This window comes from Fistularia commersonii, chromosome 32, assembly GCF_037954325.1.
Source record: "Fistularia commersonii isolate RoL2024-O1a breed Wild chromosome 32, RoL_Fcom_v1.0, whole genome shotgun sequence".
NCBI lineage: Eukaryota > Metazoa > Chordata > Actinopteri > Syngnathiformes > Fistulariidae > Fistularia > Fistularia commersonii.
The window spans coordinates 1,641,748-1,664,076 of NC_141315.1; the positions used below are offsets into that span (position 1 = coordinate 1,641,748).

Sequence of the window (22,329 nt, forward strand, 5' to 3'; positions counted from 1 at the left end):
GTTTCCACTACTCATTCCCATAACTTCATTGTATATATATATATATATATATATATACACATTTATATATTTATTGTAGTGTTTCAACGCTCAAATAATTGCAGAGGAGTAGAGGAGTTCGATCCTTTAATTTGAAACACCAACAAAATACAACTAGAACTTGGACATATGGGATCATCTATATATACTCAGCATAACTACGCGCCTCAACTGTTAGTCCCGTGGGGTGAGAGACCACGCCCCTTCGTGTCCGCCATAATATCTATATATATGTGGGTAGCAAAGAGAAACAGAGAAAGGCTGTGTCTGCTTGTCTTCCAGCATTACTCCAATTTATTGGTTATAGTGAGTCCCCTTTATACAAAGGTTTAAACAATACAGGCATTGAGAAGTACAATGTTGCACTCAGAACAGGTGGTTGAACCTAAAAATGGAATATGAAACAACAACAATCTTCAAGGCAGTTGCAGGACCTTCAGAACATCAATGGGAGTGTGTCTCATGTGAGAGAAGTGGACAAGAACATTGAAATAAAATGGTTACAGAAAATGATCTAACATTTAAATTGAAACAAAGTTAGTGATATAGATTACTTTAGGCTTCTCTTTGGTGTAAATACCCTAAGGCAGGGATGTCCAAACTTTTTGCAGAGGGACAGATTTTGTCAGGTGAAAACATAGGGGGGCTAACCATTTAGTGTCACATTCCTCAAACCATTAGCGTTGTAAATTCACATGTAAATATGTAACTATATCACTTAACTGTCTACAGCCAGGTCCACATTGCATATGTGAATCTGCTGTCAATTGCATTACCAGGATAGTTAAAGGTTAAAATAATAATAAATTAAATACAAATGGGGCGAATATAATTAATAGCCTTTATCTCCGGTTTCATAACGTGATCATATCTCAGATGTTTGGCACATAGAACCTTTTGTTGAATAATACGGTGGAGTTTTATAGCTTTGCTCCTTCATTGCTGACTTTTTTACAGACTAGTGATGATAGCCCACTTTTCTCACCAACCATGGCAGGTGCACCGTCCGTGATAATCCCAGTGATTTTATTCCATTGTAGTTTTATGTCATCTACGATGGAACAAACAGAAGCAAACACATCTATTCTTCTCATTTGGTCGTTAAAGCTCTGAAGGTCAAGTAGCTCTTCTCCCACGTTCATTTCATTGTCCTCTTCTTCCTCTTCGTCTTCTTTCGGCTTTTCCCTTCAGGCGAATCAACTCACTCCATTAAACCCTATTCTCTGTATCCTCCTCTCTCACACCAACAAACTTCATTTTCTCTCTCACTATGTCCATAAATCTTCCGTTTGGTCTTCCTTGAGACCTCTTGCCTGGCAGCTCCAATTCCGGCATCCGTTCCACCAATGTATTCACTCTCCCCCCTTTGTACATGACCGAACCATCTCAGTCCGCCTTCTCTGACCCTCTCTCCAAAACATCTAACATTAGCTGTTCCTCTGATAGACTCATTCCTGATCCTATCCATCCTGGTCACTCCCAAGGAGAACTTCAACATCTTCATCTCTGCAACCTCTAGTTCTGCCTCCTATTTTTTCATCATTTTAACTGTTTCTACCCCATACAGCATGGCTGATCTCACCACTGTCTTGTACACCTTTCCTTTCATTCTGGCCGATACTCTTCTATCACATGGTACCCCTGACACTTTTCTCCACCCTTTCCAAACTGCTTGAACCTTTCTCTTCTCTTTTCCACACTCTACGTTGCTCTGGACTGTTGACCCCAAGTACCTGAAATCCTCCAGCTTCTTGATCTCCACTCCCTGTAGCCTCAACATTTTACCCGGGTTCCTCTCATTCACACACATACATTCTGTCCTGCTACGATGAACTTGCATTACTCTCCTTTCCAGAGGATACCTCCACCTCCTCTAGATTTTCTTCCACCTGTTTTCTGCTCTCACTACAGATCACAATGATATCTGCAAACATCATGGTCCATGGAAATTCCTGTATAAACTCAGTCAGCCTGTACATCACCAGTGCAAACAAGAAGGGGCTCAGAGCTGATCACCAATGAAGTCCCACCTCCACCTTGAACCTCTTTGTTACCCCCACAACACGCTGCACCACTGTCTCACAGCTACCATACATGTCCTGCACCAGTCTAACATATCTCTCTGCCACTCCAGACGTCCTCATACAATACCAGAGCTCCTCTCTTTGCACCCTGTCATATGCTTTTTCCATGTGTACAAAAAAACAATGCAGCTCCCTCTGGTCTTCTCTACTACCATTCTCAAAGCTGTCATGGTTCAGAGGGGCGGACTCAGGCAGGGAACCACACCATCAAGGCTGAAATCGGGGTTGAAGTGCTTTATTTAGGTAAATAGGCAGGAAGGGTGTCGCTGGCAATTCCCTGGCCCCGAGTCGCACAAGGCTCTCCTCCTTCTCCTCCTTCTCCTTCCAATCAACCAAACCAAAGACAAAGGCTCACCTGGACAATCTCCAGCAAGCTACCAAACTAGCTTGCCGACCTGAGCAGGCTGGTTCGCTAGCTAACCTCTCAAAACTCCAGATCCCGTCGGTGACCTGAGCAGGCTGGCTGTCTGGCTAGCTAGCCGGCTAGCCTTTTGAAACTCCGGATCCCGATGGCGCCTAGCAAGACGGCATTTCCATCGGCCGAAATCTTCTTGCTCCTCCTGCTCCACCATCTCTCCCTCCACCAAAAATCCATCTCCGACATCCAGCTCCAACACTTGCCTCCTCACAGCAGCACGACACTCAGCTGCACACCGGCGAAGCCCCTCCAGCTTGTCCCTGGACTGGCGCTCATCGCCACACTCTCCAATTTGGACTTCTTCCCAATAATTCTGTGTATGTTCTTTTCCCTCTGTTTTTTTTTACTTGTGAAGCGTCTTTGAGTGTCATGAAAAGCGCTATAAAAATCCCATGTATTATTACTATTATTATTAAGGCTGGGTTTCACTAGGACGGGCCCCAGGCAGGGTGGCGGGGCTGGGTCAAGGCTGGATCTCGGGACAGGGTCAAGGCTTGATCTCGGACAGGGTCAGGGTCCGGTGGTTCTCCAAGGGAATACTGCATCTGAAGTATTCTCTCCAGGCATGAACCCATACTGCTGTTCACATATCCAGACTTCTGCTCAGAGTCTAGTTTCCACTACTCTTTCTCATAACTTCATTGCACGGCTCATCAACTTTATCCCTCTATAGTTGCTGCAATTCCGCACATTTCTCTTATTCTTAAAAATCACACTTCATCACACTTTCTCTCCATTCTTCAAGCATCTTCTCACTCTTTAAGATCTTGTTGAATAATTGAGTCTACCTATTTGTCTCAAGGGTAAAAATATGTAAGGGTTCAGCTTTTCAGCTTACTTGTTCGGAACAGTAAGACATTCTTTGTTACACAATGTGCTTTCACCATCTGGGATTGATGTGACTATTTACATCGCAGCCACCACACTCCGTCCAGACATAGTGTTGATGTCAACTTCCAGCAGGCATATGGCGCTCCTCGAGTTAACAGTTCCCTGGGAGGACAGAATGGGGGAAGCCCAGGAGAGGAAAAGAGCAAAATATGCAGAGCTTGTAGCTGAGTGCCGGTAGAAGGGTTGGAATGCCCGCTGCAAGCCTATTGAGGTGGGCTGCAGGAGCTTCGCAGGTCGATCCCCACATCTTGCCCTTGGACTCCTTGGAATTTTTGGACTGCAGAGGCGTAAAGCCACCAAGAACATCCTTGAAGCAGCTGAGACGGCTTCACGGTGGCTCTGGTTGAAAAGGGGGGAGATGTGTCGTAGTGCACTATCTGGACACAAGTCGGGGGACTGATCAACCCTGACTGGGTCGCCCAAGTGTATGACGAAGACCTGAAACACCCAGTGATCTCAGGAGAGTAACTGATGATGTGTCCAGATTGCACCACCAGGTGTATTTTAGGTCTGGAACAAAAAGGACCTCCTCAAATGATATCACTAGTACTTTTTAAATGCATTTTTTTCTTTATTTCACATATGTATTTAGTTATGTGTCACTGTGGTGTTTTATGTGTGTGTGTGTGTTTGTCCATGCGTGTATGTGTATGTAAGATAAGACAAGCTTTATTGATCCCCATCGGGGAAATTCCTTTGTCATAGCAGCATAACCGTCATGTCAAAAAAAAGAAAAGAAATATGAATATTAATAGAAAGACAGAAGAGATCAAGATATCCACAAATAAATAGACAGCAGTATACTATTAGGTATACAGTAAACCGTTGTTTATTGCAGGGGTTACGTTCTAAAAATAACCCACAATAGGCGAAATCCGTGAAGTAGTCAGCTTTAGTGGTCAACCCTTGCTCGCAGTAAATGGGCGTGATACTGCGTGAACAGCACTCCTCGATGGCCCCGAGATCCTCCTCCTCTACGCTGTCATGAATGTCATAGCTGTCAGCAAAGGTTTCATAAAAATTTTTAGCTTTTGAGCGGATAATGTTGGTATCCAGCATAAGTTTCTTTTTCCTGCAGCTATTAATCCACAAAGCTAAAGCAGACTCCATCCTTACAATGGTCTTGTTGCGGACAGTCACAACCCTTGTGCATCCTTGTTAAAACTTATTGCTGCTGTTGGCCTTATGTTATCTTCCTCCTTCTTTATGTAGCGAACCAAAGATTCAAGGTTCACCATCAAGATTTCTGGACTGGGTGGTGTGGTCAGAATCCTCGCTGAAGGTTTGCTTGTATTCTTGAGTAAACTCCCTAAAGCAGGCCTGGCCAACCTGCGGCTCCCAAGTCACATGCGGCTGTTATGTTCAGGTCGATTTTTGTGTTTGTGTGTTTTGTTTTGTTTTTTTGCTGTGCGTGGAGAAAGCTTGAACGGCATGTAAATTGCACAAGTAAAAACACACAAACACAAAATTCAACATGAACTTAAGGGCCGCATGTGGCTCGGGAGCCACAAGTTGGCCAGGCCTGCCCTAAAGGTACAACCAAAGCTGGAAGGATCCTCAAATCGGGTCTCGGCCATCTGAGGGTTTTGCTGGAAAGAAGTCACAGGACGAACAAAATCTTGGCATCATCATGGTCGAAGCAATATGGTGAGCGATTGAAGGCCAGGGTGCACTAACAGAGAAAACAACCACAATGGCATACCTCTACTGAGATTTTCTCTGGAATGGGAGAGCTAACATCTAGGGAGGTGACAAGGGCCTGGGAGACTTGCAGAGCTCAGAGGACCACTGTAGGAGAATGATTACCTGTAGACTGAAGACTCAGAAGCTGCTGAGTGAGCTGATCCAAGTGCTGGTTAGTACTATCTTGTCTTTGACGGAGAGACCTAAAAACAGCATCATGAGAGTGTACAAGTGAACTCTGTACAAATAGGGCTCTGAGAGGATCTGCTGGGTCAGAATGGCTAGATTGTTTGGTCATAATTTTGTAGGGTGAGCCTGACCCAAATGCAAGGATACACAGGAGGTAAGGTGTCTTAGGGGGATTATTTGACAAGGGAGATGAATGGAGGGCTGTCCTGGTTCGGCTGTGCTGGTTTGTGTCATCGGGTCTAAGGAGCTAGATACTAGTGAGTAGTGGTGTCGGGTCTTAGGAACTCAGAACTTGCATAGATTGGCATTGAGTCTCAGGAACTTGGAACTTGCGAGGAACAACCAACAATAAGCAGGCTCCTATTATCCTCCGCAGGTGTATACTGCCCCTTGACGACATCCAAATCAGGCTCTTCGGTGAAGAACAGAGGTTAAGCACATAGATCCCTAGCCCAACATCCCAACAGGGACACAGCTGAACTGTTCTATGACTGCGGTTATAATAATAATAATAATACATGGGATTTTTATAGCGCTTTTCATGACACTCAAAGACGCTTCACAAGTAAAAAAAAAAAAAAAACAGAGGGAACAGAACATACACAGAATTATTGGGAAGAAGTCCAAATTGGAGAGTGTGGCGATGAGCGCCAGTCCAGGGACAAGCTGGAGGGGCTTCGCCGGTGTGCAGCTGAGTGTCGTGCTGCTGTGAGGAGGCAAGTGTTGGAGCTGGATGTCGGAGATGGATTTTTGGTGGAGGGAGAGATGGTGGAGCAGGAGGAGCAAGAAGATTTCGGCCGATGGAAATGCCGTCTTGCAAGGCGCCATCGGGATCCGGAGTTTCGAGAGGCTAGCTAACAAACCAGCCTGCTCAGGCCACCGTCGAGATCCAGAGTTTCAAAAGGCTAGCCGGCTAGCTAGCCAGCCAGCCAGCCTGCTCAGGTCACCGTCGGGATCTGGAGTTTTGAGAGGCTAGCTAGCGAACCAGCCTGCTCAGGTCGGCAAGCTAGTTTGGTAGCTTGCTGGAGGTTGTCCAGGTGAGCCTTTGTCTTTGGTTTGGTTGATTGGTAGGAGAGCGGGAAGCGGCAGCCAAATGCGCCAGCATCCTCCCGCCCGCCATCTTGCCAAAAAAAAAAAAAAATGGGTTATGGGTTAGGCAAGCAGATGATGATGGCAGAAGACACACGTCCGGCAGCTCCACAGCCATGGGTGTATATTCGGGACTAATCGAGCCACAGTCGGCTCAGTGGCAGAGTTGTGGCGCTGAACAAGAACTGGGAGCCCTCAAACTGTCGCATCCATATGTCCCACCCACTGACCCTTTCCATGTCATTCTCTATTATGATCCCAATCAAAAATGAATTATCATGATGCTTTTCTTGGCAATTTGGAGGGAGTGGCACATCAAATCTAACTGTCTGGTGGGTCAAGCGATCCAGAAAACTGCACACATGGTAATGGAGTAGTGGTCTTGATGACTGTTGTGGAAATTTTTCCAGGCCGAGAGATTCTTTTTTAAACAGAAGAGTCAGGACACCAAAGAAATAGCTCAACATTGCTTTTATCTTGCATGCAAGAGGGGAAAACCATAATACAGAGTTCTTTTAGGAAGTCTGCACCCAGATCCCGCCTGTGAGAAGGGCAGGTCACTCGTTTATAATCCTTGGAAATCTTCTGAGTCAGGTGTCCTGCTTCAGTCATCCCACAGACAGACTGCAGACAGGATAAGCAGTTGTTAGACAAAAGAAAGAAGGGTACGAGGAAGTGAAAACTGGTAATGAAGAAGGGAAGGAATCAGCACAGCTATCTGAACCACAAGCAGTGATAGCAGCTCTAGAGCACGCATAAGGAATGCGAACGATTCAGCCTATGTATACGGGATGGTGCACGTAGAGTTAAGTCAGTGATTGAGAGCAGGATTTCGGACAGCAGCAGGAGAACCCATTAAACATGAGAATGATATAAAACAGCGAGTGGAAGCGCTGATGAGACCGAAGGCAGCGGCAGTGCATAAGTGCAAAATGACATGATAGGACAGGACAAGAGTCGCAGAAGGTAATCAAGCGGCCGATTAGGTGGCCAAACAGGTGGTGGGATATGTTAGCCAATATGTTGTGTTACAATATGAAGGAACGGTTAAGGATACATTGCCTAGTAAGGACGCGATAAGGAGTTGATCAGGGAAGAACAGGAAAGGCTTCTTCACAAGGGCAGAGCATTTTCAAGAACATGGGAGCAAAAAATATTGATGGAATATGGATATACTCTGTAGTGAAGTTCCTTATAAACCATTATATACCGACTCAGATTCCTGAGGAAAATTAGATTGGGCAATGAGTCCTATATTAAAAACAAGACCCTACACACAGTAGAACAGGCTATTACTGAAATTCAAGTTAGTTATGGGACTTAAGTTCCCCGGACCAGGAGCAGGAATTTCAGATGATAATGAGAGGACTATGTGGTATTTGACGTGTAAACCATATTATGAACAATTAACGACTGGTCTCAAGTTTTTCTGAAGAAGCGCGGTCTCTGACTCTCGAAAACAGTGCAGACAGCCCCCCTGGACCCATGGTGGAGTGAAAGTCATCAAGCGAAAGTGGAAGAAGCCTGGGTTGACAGGAGCTCCTAAGAGGAGAGCAACTGAGAGGAGTTCCCTCTCAGTGGCTACAAAGAAAATCATCACTCCCAATGTGCCCCCAGCGGAGCCACGAAGGAGAACCAGGAGGAAGATCTGGGAGACCCAGGACCAGGATGGACAAAGTGAGACCATGGCACCTGTTCTGCCTCCCAGTAACGTGCGGGATAGGGCACTCTTTGTGTGCTTACCCTACTGACATTTATCATTGTGGTCCCAACGAAGTGGAAGAGGAAGGGTGGTGTGGCCTGAGGTACCTGAGCCGAAAGGGGGAAATTGTGGAGGACATCGTCTCCTTTTGATTTGGAGAAGTGTCGATCAGGTCAAGTTGAGGGTGATGGCTTGTATGCTCTCTTGTGGTTGGTGTAGACCTTGGACCTTACTAGTCCAAGGTGATGGGGTATCAACATGCTGGTGAAGTTTTGGGAGGAAAGCCCTGAGGTCAGCATGATTAAAATCTCTAGCAGGAATAATGAATCCATCTGGATGTGCTATCTGTTGCTCACTGATGGCCTGGTACAGCTCACCAGTGAGCAACAGACAGCACACCATCTTGACAGACACATCTGGAACCTGAAGGGGACCTCCCGCAGACACTGTCCAGAAAAAGGCCCAGCAAAGGTTGCACTTTCTGTTAGAGCTCAGGAAGTTTAACCTTCTTATATACTCTAACCCAGTGGTCCCCAAACTGTAGCCCAGGGACCGGATACGGCCCATCTCCACATTTTTCCCGGCCCTTGAAGAATATCGGATGCATTATGATTTTTTTTTTTCATTCTGGCCACGTAATCGTGATTTGAGAACGCTGGACATGCAGCTTAGAGGCAACGGTGTTTAGTCTGCAGGGTATTTAACCAACAGTGGACAAACGATTATTTTTTTTTGTTCAATTCCAGAAAAGGCTGTTTGTCGCATATGTCAAGAGATGATGGCTGTATTCAAAGAATACAATCTGTGCCGACACTATGAATCCTGTCACAAAGACAAATATAATATGGCTAAATCAATCACCCCGTCCAAGGTGATGGGAGTGTCATGCGAAACCATTTCATCTTTAATGTAGTCAGCCAAGCCATGGAGGAAGGCATCACAGAGGGCTGAGCTGCTCCAACTGCTATGGCTGGCCCTCGTGCGGAACTCAATGGAGTAATCTGCTACTGTTCTTTCCCCTTGTCTCAGTCCCATCAATCCCCTTGCAGAATCAGAACCACACTTCTCAAAGCCGAAAACCTTGCAAAGCTCAGCAGCAAACAAGTTGAAGGAAGCACAGGCTGGAGACTGCCTCTCCCACTCCTGTTCCCCATAGCCAAGCTTTGCCCGTCAGGTGGTTGATGACAAAAGCAACCTTCGCTGGTTCAGGGGCAAAGGTGCGGGGTTGCAGGGGGAACAGAAGAGAACAGTTGGTGATGAAGGACCCACAAGTCTCTCGATCACCGTTGTAACTCTCCGGGGTACCCACCCGGGGCTCAGGAGCGTCTCTGGGCGGAGAAGAGGCTGGTACAGGAGCTGATGCTTCAGAGGAGGAGGCAGATCCAGTGGAAAAGGAGAGCTGGGAAAGTTGAGCTGCTAGCGCCTGTCCCTGCGCCTCAGCAACCTGCCTGGCCTCAGCAGCAGTAGCAGTCAACGTGGCTTCATGTTGCTGCAGGACGCCCTCAATAGTCTCGAGGCGACTAAGTGGTGTGCTGGGTCCATAGCTGGCCAGATTGTACTGTAACGGGTGTAGGATGAGCCCAATTGCAGCACAAATGAATCAGGTCTGCAGTGAAGCAGTTTTATTTCAGCAGGCACACAGATGCGTCAGTGGGTATGGCTGGAATTGAACCCAGGTCTCCCATGTGGCAGGCAGGAACGGTACCACAAGACTGCAGTTGGATCGGTTGGCTGATGGTACCAGCGGTGAGGAGCTGACAGGGTGAAGCTGACGCAGTAGGTCGGGGATGAGGCGAGTCGATACCAGGGAAGCAATCTGGAAATAGACACTGAAGAGTCAGGCATGAGAGCTAAGACAATCTGGCAAAGAGTGAGTGGAGTGAGGCTGCATATAAGCTGGCTTGATTGGAGATGGTGAGCAGGTGACAACAGCAGGTGAAAGCAGTGAAGCTGATGAGGGGTGTGGCTGAGCAACAGAGCAGGGGAGAGGGAGAGCAGACTGTGACACAGACAACCTCTCAAAGCTAAAAAGTGGACCGTTAGCTCAGCAGAATACATTTGTATGCCAAGCTCAGCTGAACAAGTCCTCTGTTTGATCGAGCTTTCGGCTTGCTCAACTGATAGCAAGCAGCAATAAACCTTTCACTGATTGAGAATTTGTCAAGAAATGGTTGAATGCTGTAGCGGAGGAGATATGTCCTGAGAAGAAAGATATCTTTTTAATGTTGTGAGTCTGTGGGCGACTACAATCTCAAGACGCATTGAAGAAATTTGGGGTAATATATATGCCCAGCTGCAGCAGAAGACGAAAGATTTGATTTTTTTTCCCGAGCACTGGATGAGACCATGGATGTGCAGGACACAGCACAGTTGCTAATTTTTATTTGTGGAGTTAGCGCAAACTTTGAAATGTGCGAGGATCTGGCAGCCCTCCAAAGTCTCAAAGGGAGTACGACTTCTTCTTCTTTCGGCTTTTCCCGTCAGGTGTCGCCACAGCGAGTAGACTTTCTCCATCTAACCCTATTGTCTGTATCCTCCTCTCTCACACCAATTACCTTCATATCCTCTCTCACTACGTCCATAAATCTTCTCTTTGGTCTTCCTCAAGACCTCTTGCCTGGCAGCTCCAATTCTAGCATCCGTCTACCAATATATTCTCTATCCCTCCTCTGTACATGACCAAACCATCTCAGATGTTTTGGAGAGAAGGTCAGAGAAGCCAGACTAACATGTGCTGTTCCTCTGATAGACTCATTCCTGATCCTATCCATCCTGGTCACTCCCAAAGACAACCTCAACATCTTCATCTCTGCAACCTCTAGTTCTGCCTGCTGTCTTTTGGTCATTGTAACAGTTTCTAGTCCATACATCATCGCTGGTCTCACCACTGTCTTGTACACCTTTCCTTTTATTCTGGCTGAAAGTCTTCTATCATATAGTACCCCTGACACTTTTCTCCATCCATTCCAACCTGCTTGGACCCGTCTCTTCACCTCTTTTCCACACTCTCCGTTGCTCTGGACTGTTGACCCTAAGTACCTGAAACCCTCCAGCTTCTTGATCTCCACTCCCTGTAGCCTCACCGTTCCAACCGAGTTCTCTCATTCACACACATATATTCTGTTTTGCTGCGACTAACTTTCATTCCTCTCCTTTCCAGAGCACACCTCCACCTCTCTAGATTTTCCTCTACCTGTTGTCTGCTCTCACTACAGATCACAATGTCAGCCGCAAACATCATGGTCCATGGGGATTCTTGTCGAACCTCATCTGTCAGCCTATCCATCACCATTGCGAACAAGAAGGGGCTCAGAGCTAATTCCCTGATGGAGTCCCACCTCCACCTTGAACTTCTCTGTTACCCCTACAGCACACCGTACCAGTGTCTCACAGCTAGCATACATGTCCTGCACCAGTCAAACATACTTCTCTGCCACTCCAGACTTCCTCATACAATCCCAGAGCTCCTCTCTTGGCACCCTGCCATATGCTTTTTCTAGGTCTACAAAAACGCAATGCAACTCCCTCTGATCTTCTCTGTACTTTTCTATTAGCATTCTCAATGCAAATACTGCATCTGTAGTACTCTTCCTAGACATGAAGACATACTGCTGTTCACAAATGCTGACTTCTGCTCTCAGTCTAGTTTCCACTACTCTTTCCCATAACTTCATTGTATGGCTCATCAACTTAATCCCTCTATAGTTGCTGCAATTCTTCACATCCCCCTCATACTTAAAAATGGGCACCATCACACTTTGTCTCCATTCTTCAGGCATCTTCTCATTCTCTAAGATCCTGTTGAATAATCTAGTCAGGAAATCTACCGCTGCCTCTCCTAGACACTTCCACACCTCCACAGGTATACCATCAGGGCCAACTGCTTTTCCACTCTTCATCCTCTTCAATGCCTTCCTCACTTCACTTTTACTAATTTTTGCTACTTTGTGGTCTACAATAATCACCTCTTCTACCCTTGCCTCTCTTTCATTTTCCACATTCATCAGCTCTTCAAAGTACTCTTTCTATCTTCCCATCACTCTTCTAGCATCTGTCAATACATTTCCCTCTCTGTCCTTCATCACCTGGACCTGTTGTAAATCCTTTCCATCTTTATCTCTCTGTTTCGCCAACCTGTATAGATCATTCTCACCCTCCTTACTATCCAACCGAGCATACAAGTCATTGTACGCCCTTTGTTTTGCCTGTGCTACCTCTATCTTTACCTTTCGCCGCATCTCCCTGAACTCCTGTCTATTCTCTTCAGTCCTCTCAGTATCCCACTTCTTCTTTGCTAACCTCTTTCTCTGTATACACTCCTGCACTTCCTCATCCCACCACCAAGTTTCCTTATCTACTTTCCCTCCAGATGACACACCAAGTACTCTTCTACCTGTCTCCCTGATAACACTAGCTGTAGTTGTCCAATCATCTGGAAGCTCTCCCTGACCATCCAGGCGCTTTCTCAACTCCTCCCTGAATACCATGCAACACTCCTCCCTTTTCAGCTTCCACCACTTTTTCCTTTGCTCTGCCTTTGTCATCTTCATCTTCCTTGTCACCAGAGTTATCCTACAAACCACCATCCTATGCTGTCTGGCTACACTCTCACCTACAACTACTTTGCAGTCACTGATCTCTTTCAGGTTACCCAGTCTATACAAGATGTAGTCTACCTGCGTGCTCCTACCTCCGCTCTTATAAGTTACCCTATGTTCCTGTTTTTTCTGGAAAAAGGTATTCACTACAGCCATTTCCATCCTTTTTGCAAAATCTACCACCATCTGTCCCTCTGCATTCCTATCCTGGATACCAAATCTGCCCATCACTTCTTCATCCCCTCTATTGCCTTCACCAACATGTCCATTGAAGTCTGCACCAATTACCACTCTCTCATTTCTGGGAATATTCTGCATCACTTCATCTAACTCACTCCAGAACTTCTCCTTCTCTTCAGATTCACATCCCACCTGCGGGGGATGTTCAACATTGAGCATCACACCTTCGATTTCCAATTTCAGACTCATCAGTCTATCTGACATTCTTTTCACCTCTAGGACGTTCCTAACAAACTCCTCCTTCAAGATAACTCCTACTCCATTTCTCTTCCTGTCAGTACCATAATAGTACAACTTAAAGCCTGCTCCTAAGCTTCTAGCCTTACTACCTTTCCACTTGGTCTCCTGGACACACAGTATATCCACCTTCCTTCTCTGCATCATGTCGACCAACTCTCTACCTTTTCCTGTCATAGTCCCAATATTCAAAGTCCCTACTCTCAGTCCCAGGCTCTTTCCTTTCCTCCTCTCTCTCTGCTTCCGAACACACAATCCTCCTATTCTTCTTGTTCTTCGACCCACAGTAGCCCAATTTTCATTAATACCCTGTAGGTCATCAGTACCAATGGCGGTCGTTGCTAACCCGGTCCTCGACCGATCCGGTGTGGTATAGTTTTGGTTGACTCGCATGTTTGGTTTTGGCAAGTTTTACGCCGGATGCCCTTCCTGACGCAACCCTCTGCAAAGTAGTCCCCTCAAAGGGACTATGACAAGGGAGAATATTTTTGGCGAAGTATGCCAAACCATGGAAGAGTTGAACCAGGACTGGTCAAATCTTGTTAGTGTCATGACTGACGGAGCTCCTGGTATGGTGGGCGTGTCTTGCGGTCTAATCGGTTTGAATCGGGCCGGTCTAATCGGGATGAACATATATTGGTAAGCTTACTTTTCTGACTTGAACGAGCCGTTCGGAGTACAAACAAATATAATCAAAATTAAATCTACTGGGATAAAATCCGTTTTACAACCATACTGGTAGTGAAATGTGTTGTGTTAGTAGGCAAGGTATCAGTTTGGCTTCATAGCCTGCTTGCTTTCTGGTTTTCACAGTGAATTTTATATGAGAGAACTGCAAACAGTTGTGTCTACAAGAAAGTTAATGTTCATGGCCTTTTTTTCTCTGAAAAGGTTTATTTGGTTATTTATTTCATAAATAGTTTTATTCATTTAATTAATAATGTTATTTATTTTTATTTTTTTCCTGTCAAGATCCCAGAAAGGGTTAATATTTGGTTATGTGTGACTGTCTGGAAAACAATAAATGTTTACGTTTAGACAGTTCTGGGATCGTCACACTTTTTGTTACAAACTGGCCTGGACCCCCGTCAGAGAAGGGAAAAGTTATTTGGCCCTCACAGGAAAAAGTTTGGGGACCCCTGCTCTAATCAGTCAGTCTATCCTGTGCACAGCCATCAGTCTAGATTCAGGACAGGATTCAGACAGTCAGCATTAAGAATCAGCATGGTCGACTTGTCTTCAATTTTCGATCTTTATCAGTCCACTGTCAGGAAATGGGCAGGCACCATCTCAGTGTACCAATCGGTCACAAACTGTTTGATTCCCTCTGGAAGATGCTAAAGAGCACTGTATCCCAAGAATTCAAGGTACAAAAAAAGTTTCTTCCCCTATGTCAGTGAAAGGCGAAAAAAAAAAACATTCCAATTCCACCCTGTATTTTTGTATTAATATTGCACACTTTGACAAAATCTATCTATCTATATATGTATGTATGTATAACCACAACTTCCCCCCCATAAAGAACAACAACACAAAAAGTTGCAAAAAGGTTGTCATTTTATTGACAATTATTATTGTAACACTCCCATTAATGTAGATTGTCTTGTGCATTCTTGAAACAACAACAGTTGCAGAAGAACCTAAGATTTACATCTTCCTCTGAGGGAGCAAAAACTTCTATTGTAATCTGATTGTGCTATCTGAACCAGGATTGAAATTAACAGAGTCTCATTACAGCATCTTGAACCGTCCATCTTCCACATTACCCTTTATCGCAATACTTGTTTGCAGTGAAGTTGATAACATCATCTGCCAAATGAATAGCAGATGACCCCCGTCAAATCTTAATTTGGCAAATGGACTTGATTTCTTCTCTTGAAAACATTTCACTTCTGACAAAAGGAATTCAGAAGGTCACCTCGACACCTAGCTAGAGTTTACAACACCATACAAGTTTGGCCAGAGCCAACAAGGTCATAAAGTCAGTGTGAGATGGGATAGGGTATCCAGCTCAAAAATAAATACAAAACATCCTGGATGTACCCACGCTCCAAACATTTGCACTTTTTGGACTACATCAGTGTGAGACGTTCTGATATAAAAGACGTCTTGCTTACTTGTGCAATGGGAGGCGCAGACTGCTGGACATCAGCTAATTAAAACCAAGCTCCATGTGAAAATACAGCCCGCTATCCGTCCCCAGAGTCAGGAAAGATGAGGCTTGACAGTGCCTGGCTTGAAAACCCCATAGATTGGGAAAATAGTTGCTATTCCCTGGCTGACCTGAGTCTTTGCTGCGTACGGATGTCTCCATTGATGCTTAATGGTCTTCTGTCAGCTTCCATCGACCACCAGAGTTGAAAACACAGGACTGGTTCACGATAATACAGGCACAATCACCACTGTGCTTGAGCACAAGTATGTAGCACACAGTGCCATACTCAATAACCCCACATCAGCTGCAGTCCGACTGAAGTGGCTGACATGTAGAGAGTTGCTGTCAAGACTGCATCCTTGCAGAATGAGTGGTAGACATCAAAGGCTAATGATATACAATCATATGCCAATAACAACAATATGCATAACTTTTATGATGCTGTGAAAAACATATGTGGCCTAAGAAACTGCTCAGTCTCTCCTTTGAAGGCTTCTGATGGTTCAACCCTTATCAAAGATCAGAAGCTCATCATCAACAGATGGGTGGAACACTTTAAAGCTCCCCTGAACCAGCCCACCCCAACAGACCCCTCAGTGTTGGATGAGTTACCTGACCACCACACTATGAAAGACCTCGATCTCCCACCAACCTTTGAAGAAGTGAGATGTGCAGTAAGATCGCTGAAGAACAACAAAGCTCCTGGCCCTGAACATCTCTGCAGAGATCTTCAAACATGGAGGCTATCTCACATGAGCTCATGACAGATGAGGACATCATAGAGCTATATACACACACCAGGTGTTATGACCCTGAAGAACAACCAGACAACCTGACAGGATGTGCTGGAGGCTTGCGTTGTAAGCATTGCAGAGGTACTAGCATTCCTCACTCCCAAACTGGTGGAGGGAAGAATGCCACACTAATGGAGGTAATGGGGGCAGGAAAGTATGTCATATGTTGCACGAATGAGAAAGCCAATTCTTGCCTGTGGCATCTTCCACAAGTCTGATCAACTGATGTTCTGAGCGGCAGCTCCTTCCAAAGTTGTCCAGCTTCTCTACCGGCCCTACAACACAGGCTTGATCTTGACGCGCTCTTCCTCCATCCACGCTACCATTTCTCTCTTAATGGTTGGCTCTGGATCAAACGCGAGCCCCCCCCATCCTATTCCTGCTCTGCCTACCTTCGACTTCTGTTTGGGCATTCCAATTTTTGCCCATAGGAATCCTGGTGTTTGCACTCCTTACTGCCTGATCAGTGGACTCCCTTAGCTTGAGGACCTGATCTTCTCTTGCATACATCCCTTGCTGCTGGATTGCAGTGGCAGGTGGAGTGTGTTCTTCCCAAAGAGATCCTTTTTTTGGAGAGGCACCGTGGCAGCCCCAACCATTTTCGGATGAATGCCTTGGCTTTTCCGTCCATCGTTCTTGTAGTGGATGAGGCAATCTGACTCATCTTCAGCGGCCACTTTACTTGTTGAAGGTGAACTGGTAGCACCAGATCTTGTACTTTCAATCCTTGACAGGCCGCCTTTTAGCTGCTTCAGGACAGTTTTCCTCGTCCGTTTGTTGGACAGCTTGGCGGTATACTGCCACCCAGGCTTTTGATGGGTTGCTTTGCCAGGAGGGGGATTCTCTCTCTGACAAAACAGGAGGTGGAGTTATTTCTGAGCCCTCTACTGAATGACAGGCTCTGTGACTTGGCGGGCTTGATCTTCGTTCTTCCCTAAGTCACCAATTCATCCATCCTTTTCAGCAGTCGAGCTGTACATGGTGCTGTCCAGAGGAGGCTTCTGACATCTTCCATGTAGCTCCTCAAGGGGCAAGCCTCGGAGCCAATGGTAGCTTGATCCCCACAACCATTTGTCATGCTCCAATGAGGATTACTTCAAAGGCTGCCACGCATTAGACTAAGGAGAGGGCGCATTCTGTCAGAATACTTACCTGAAGCTACTGCCACCCTGTGGGGAAGTTTTGGAGGGCCAAGTACATCAGTAAGTCGCTGAAATAAGCCGTAACTAGGTTCTTTATGCAGGGGGGCATGCGGAAGAACTCCATGGCGTAGCTGATCAGCTGGTGTGGGACTGATCCATAAGCATTGGCAAGATCCAATGAGATGACATGGAGGTACTTCTTCGCTCGCTTGGCCTTCTGGATCTGGGCCCAGGATCATTGTGGAACCAGATCGCATCCGGGCAGACCCATTGTAGTCTGTGATGTGCTGCAGGCCTTGCCACATCTGCCCAGGGTCAGCTGTACTGCCTCTTGGCCCTCTTCAGTCCACACTTAGCAGATTTGTACTCCATCCCATTGCCGAACCTAAATGCATGAGAGCGGGCTCCTGTACACTGCCAGAAGAGTTCTTGTGAGTGGCTGTGGTGCGAGACACATCCTAATTGCTTGTAGCAAAATAGTTCTGCAAGATGCCCTCTAAATCCAGGGTCCAGAGTTTGATTTCTATGGTTATGAAGTTTGTCTGTTCCTGTACCCCATGCACAGAAAGAGACGTAAACTGACTGTCCATAGTGGGGGTGGGGTGCGATGTACTGTAGCTCCAGTGGTATGAAACCTTTAAATGTTGTCTTTTCACTGTAGAAAAAGTTGTCCTTGGAGTGTATGAGTCCTCTCTAATCGAAAAAAAGCTGGCATGTGGCTGCAGAGCAATGTCCTTAGAGTTTGCTTTCTTGGGAATGAAGATTGCTATTGCCATTCTGATAGGATAAGTTGTTTCCTATTGACAGTTCTCATCAGGTAAATGCAGCGCTAGCATCTTGGGACAGTTCTTGTAGAGCTTACAGGGGACTCCATTGGTAGTCCGCCAGAGGTCTGCTTTTGCCAGGGGCGGAAGCAGACCTTGCTTTCTTAAGAATTTGCCTGAGCTTGGAAAGCATTGAATTCAGCTGCTAGTGGCATGGGCTGAGGCATATTCCCTTGTTTTCCTGAAGTGATGTCCCTTGATGAATCACTGTACTGCCTTTCAGCATGCTGTACCATTTGTTCCCATGTGGTTTCCAGCTTCCCGCTCTTCCTTTTCCTCCAGTAGCTGCCTGGAGGAAAAAAGGGTCTTTGAAGAAGTTGGTTTGTTCATTTTGCTGCACTTGCGGATGTGTTCAGCTCTGCAAAAACCTGCCTAGCCTTTGTCTGACCTCTTCCCACAGGACTTTCAGGCCTTCTTGCTCTGTGTCGCCTTTCTCCACTTCTCGCAGAGTTGTTGGTGTCTTTGCACAAGCTGAAAAGATCTCCTTCTCCTGCCTTTCCTTTTCTCTTGGGGCAGTCCCCTGCTTGAGGATACCTCTCCTTCCAGGTCTGGTATATTATGTCCCCAAACAGGTTAAGCTTTGCCTCAACACCTCCAGTCAACAATGCTTCCTCCATAGTCTCAGTCAGGTCAGCATCCAATGTGCGCCATGCCTCTGCATTGCTAAATTTTGGCCATTTGATCTGATTCTTTCTTGCTGGCTGGCTCCTTGGTCTCTGCTCATTGCTCTGTTCTGTGTGAGGTGGTGGAGACTCGAACTTGGTGCCCACACGAGGGCCCTGCTCATCAGGGGGCCTTCTTCCTGTGTGCCCCTTGTGCTTTCAGCAACGTTGGGTCCATCGGCTCTGTGGTTTTCAATCCGGCTTTTGGTACCTCTTGTATTACCTGCTGGCGTGATGTGAGGTCTGGCGGCTTTCATGACCACACCTTGCTTTCCCCCTGGTGAATACGCAACCCCTGGTCACGTTTTCCTATCCGCATGCACACTTTCAGAGGGTCTGATGTTCTTGTTATCCATTTCCATTGCTGTTGTTACCATGTAGTCTGTCCTGTTAGGCCTATCTTTCATCTCGCCTCTCAGAAGGCCTCCGGGTCGTGTTCTCTTTGTATTGTCCGTAGCTGCTTTGGGTGTCCCTCTCCCGATATACTAGCTGATTGGGTAACTAGTCCCCCACTCTCGGTGCAGTCTTTCCCTGCTGCCATACAGACTTTCCTGGCTGTCCTCCAGTCTTTCCTGGAGGCCAACTGCTCTGTTCTCAGTAGTCACTGAGTATGCATAACAGTTTTTATGAAAGAATGTCCAGTCAACAATAACATCATGCTAAAAGTAGTATATTGAGACCCCTTCCTTTCTGTCATACAGTTACACGTGCTTTATGAAGAATGAAGCTCCTCCCATTTCTAAGCAGCACTGAATTACACCAGCTGTGTCCAGATTCACAGCAGCTCACACAAGTGAATCCTGATTTCTCTGGCTCATCCAAGCACATCCCAATGTTTGATGATAATGGTAGCCAATCTCATCAGTGATTTCTGAATTTGCAGATGCTAAAATATAGTAGTTACATCAAAGGACATTCTGCAGTGAAGAGTCAGTTAGGAGCAGGTGAACCAATGCAGAAATCATGTACTTATTACACATTTAAAAATTTAATAATTAATGTTACTGATTAGATGTGCTTAATTTAGCAGGTCAAACCGTGATTGAGAATTTAATTATATTTAACATGTATGTTAAATAAAAAAATCTGTTAACTTGATTAAGGAGAAGTACAGATAACAATCATATGTATTCTTTTCTTCAAGATGACCATTTTTCTTTGGAAACAAAACAGCAAAAAAATAACCAAAACTTTGCACTGCCCTTCTTCCAACCACCAATTTGTAATTTTTTCTTTGCTTTTTTTTCCAGGAAAAGCCCTATAAGGATATTCAGTCAATAAATGTGTGACAGTTACCTCTGAATCTCTGCATGGAAGATATACGTGTTGTCAACCATGTTATAGGTGTACAGTTCCCAAGGGGTTTATTATCAGCACTCTACAGCACAATGAGAGAAGGTCATTATAGTAAAGAAGTCCCATCAAATTATCCCCTTGAAATTCCTTCTCAAACTTTCCAATACTTTAGAGCACAGGTGACATATTAAATCATGACATATTAACCTTTGTTAATACACCTATTGTTCAATTCACCCCTGAAACTTCATAGATTTTAGCATTACAAGCCCCAATTAAACTTGTTCGTTGCCCTGATCTGGCCCTCGGCCCTCAAGTTTGACACCCCTGCTTTAGAGGTAGCTTACCTGTATGACTAGGGGAAAAATAGCCAAAACGTGAAGGTAAGTGTCACGCTTGGCTCCCAGGGGTACGGGTACATTGACTAGCAGGTTTGTTTGTTTGTTTGTTTGTTTGTTTGTTTGTTTGTTTGTTTGTTTGTTTGTTTGTTTGTTTGTTCAAGCATTCAAAACAAGACCGGGCACCGACTGAAACCAAGGGTCGGCCTTAAATACTCTCAGGCTGATAAGCTAATTCCCCTCAGGTGTGGCGTGGCCTCCAGGTGCGGAGGATCACCGCAGTGATCACTGTGCCGCTGGTTCAGGGACCCGTGGAATCGTGACAGTAAGACACACAAACATATAGGAAGATCAATACATATCTGTTGAAATAGTGAGAGCGTGTTCAGCCGTTGCTGTACCCAATATGAAGCTTATAATAATTGCACGCCAAGTAAATCTATGATATTTTCAAGATCTGGATATAGTAGTCATGACTTCTTTGACATCACAAATGGTGATTTCAATTGATGATGGTTGATTAAACTCTGAAATCACAAATTTTATCCATCCATTGTCTCCCACTTATCCTAATTAGGGTTGTGGGGGATGGTGGAGACTATACCCAGCTGCCATCGGGGGAGAGCCGGGGTACACCCTGGACTGGTTGCTAGTCAATTGCTGGGCCACATCAACATACAGGCAACCATTCACTCTACCTGGTGGGGAAGTAACCTGGACTTCAATGAAAGAGACGCCGGCACATCTGGCAAAGCATACCACACCTTACTAACTAAAAGAGCTATCATGATCCGGCCCCCAGCATCAGAAGCAACAGCAACAGCAGCAGCCACTCACTGACTATGGAGCTCAACCATGTTTTGCCTGCCTTGAGGTAGCTGACCTTGCACCTGTATGACCACCTACCAATGACAAACCGGTATTTTCTGTGAATGTCAAGGATCTCAGAAGAGTCCTCCAGTCAGAGGCTGGCGCCAGCCCATGTTAAAGCAGCACTCCCCGCCTCCCTTGATCAAGATCAATTTGGACATAGTGTCAACAGGTCAACAGAGGATTCCATTAACAAGGCTGAGGGAGGCACTTCACTAAGATTTGACACACAATGAACACCCAGGCTCAGATGCAAGGATTCTGTTTGTAGACTTCAGGTCTGCATTAATACAATCATTCCTTGAAGCCGAGTTAACAAAAATACAGGTGATAAGGTGATAAGGGATGAGAGCAGTGAAGAAATGTCGTTTATTCAGTTCAAAAGTAAACTAAGAAGTTATGAAGAGACTGAAAAGTTTGACAGCAAACCCAAATCAGACAATGTAATGAAAGTGGGCATATCAACGGTGATTACATTACATTACATTACATTGCATTTGGCAGACGCTTTTATCCAAAGCGACTTACAATAGAGTGATCTGCTATAGATGTGGAAACTGTGGCCATGCGGCAAAAGCTTGTCACCAAAAATCCATTCCAAAATGGTGCAGCTATCACAGAAGCAAAACCCACACTGATGAGACTTACAGAAGAAAATCCAAGCCCAAAGAAGACTTAGTCAACCAAAACACAGACATCCAAGACAAAGATGAGGAAGATGAGCACACTTTTGTATTCAAGGTCAGTCAAAAAGTACCTCCGGAAAACATCAGAGAAAATGGACTGATGGTAGACTGTGGTGCCACATCACACATCATAACACAAAAGACAAATTCACAAGATTTGAATAGCTCTTCAACCCAAACAAACATTACATGGAGCTAGCAGACGGGACCAAAAGGAACAACGTGGCGGTAAAAAGAGGTGATGCAGAAGTGTTACTCCAGGACATTGAAGGAAAGCCTGTCCTGGTAACCTTAAGGGGAGCCTTATTAATCCCATCGTATCCTCAGGACTTCATATCAGTGAATGCAGCCACATTTGATGGAGCCAGCATTATATTCAAAGAAGGAGAGAA

The 22,329-nt window shown here is 45.5% G+C and overlaps 1 pseudogene across 1 annotated transcript in view; it reads left to right on the forward strand.

The window, feature by feature from the left end:
* LOC147215100 (uncharacterized) overlaps nucleotides 1–21,154 on the forward strand; it is a 114,719-nt pseudogene extending 93,565 nt beyond the window's left edge. The window contains exons 5-6 of the transcript XR_015104229.1: nucleotides 20,627–20,706; nucleotides 20,959–21,154. The product of XR_015104229.1 is annotated as an uncharacterized LOC147215100 (transcript). The remainder of the gene's footprint in view (nucleotides 1–20,626; nucleotides 20,707–20,958) is intronic.
* Nucleotides 21,155–22,329: the final 1,175 nt, after the last annotated feature.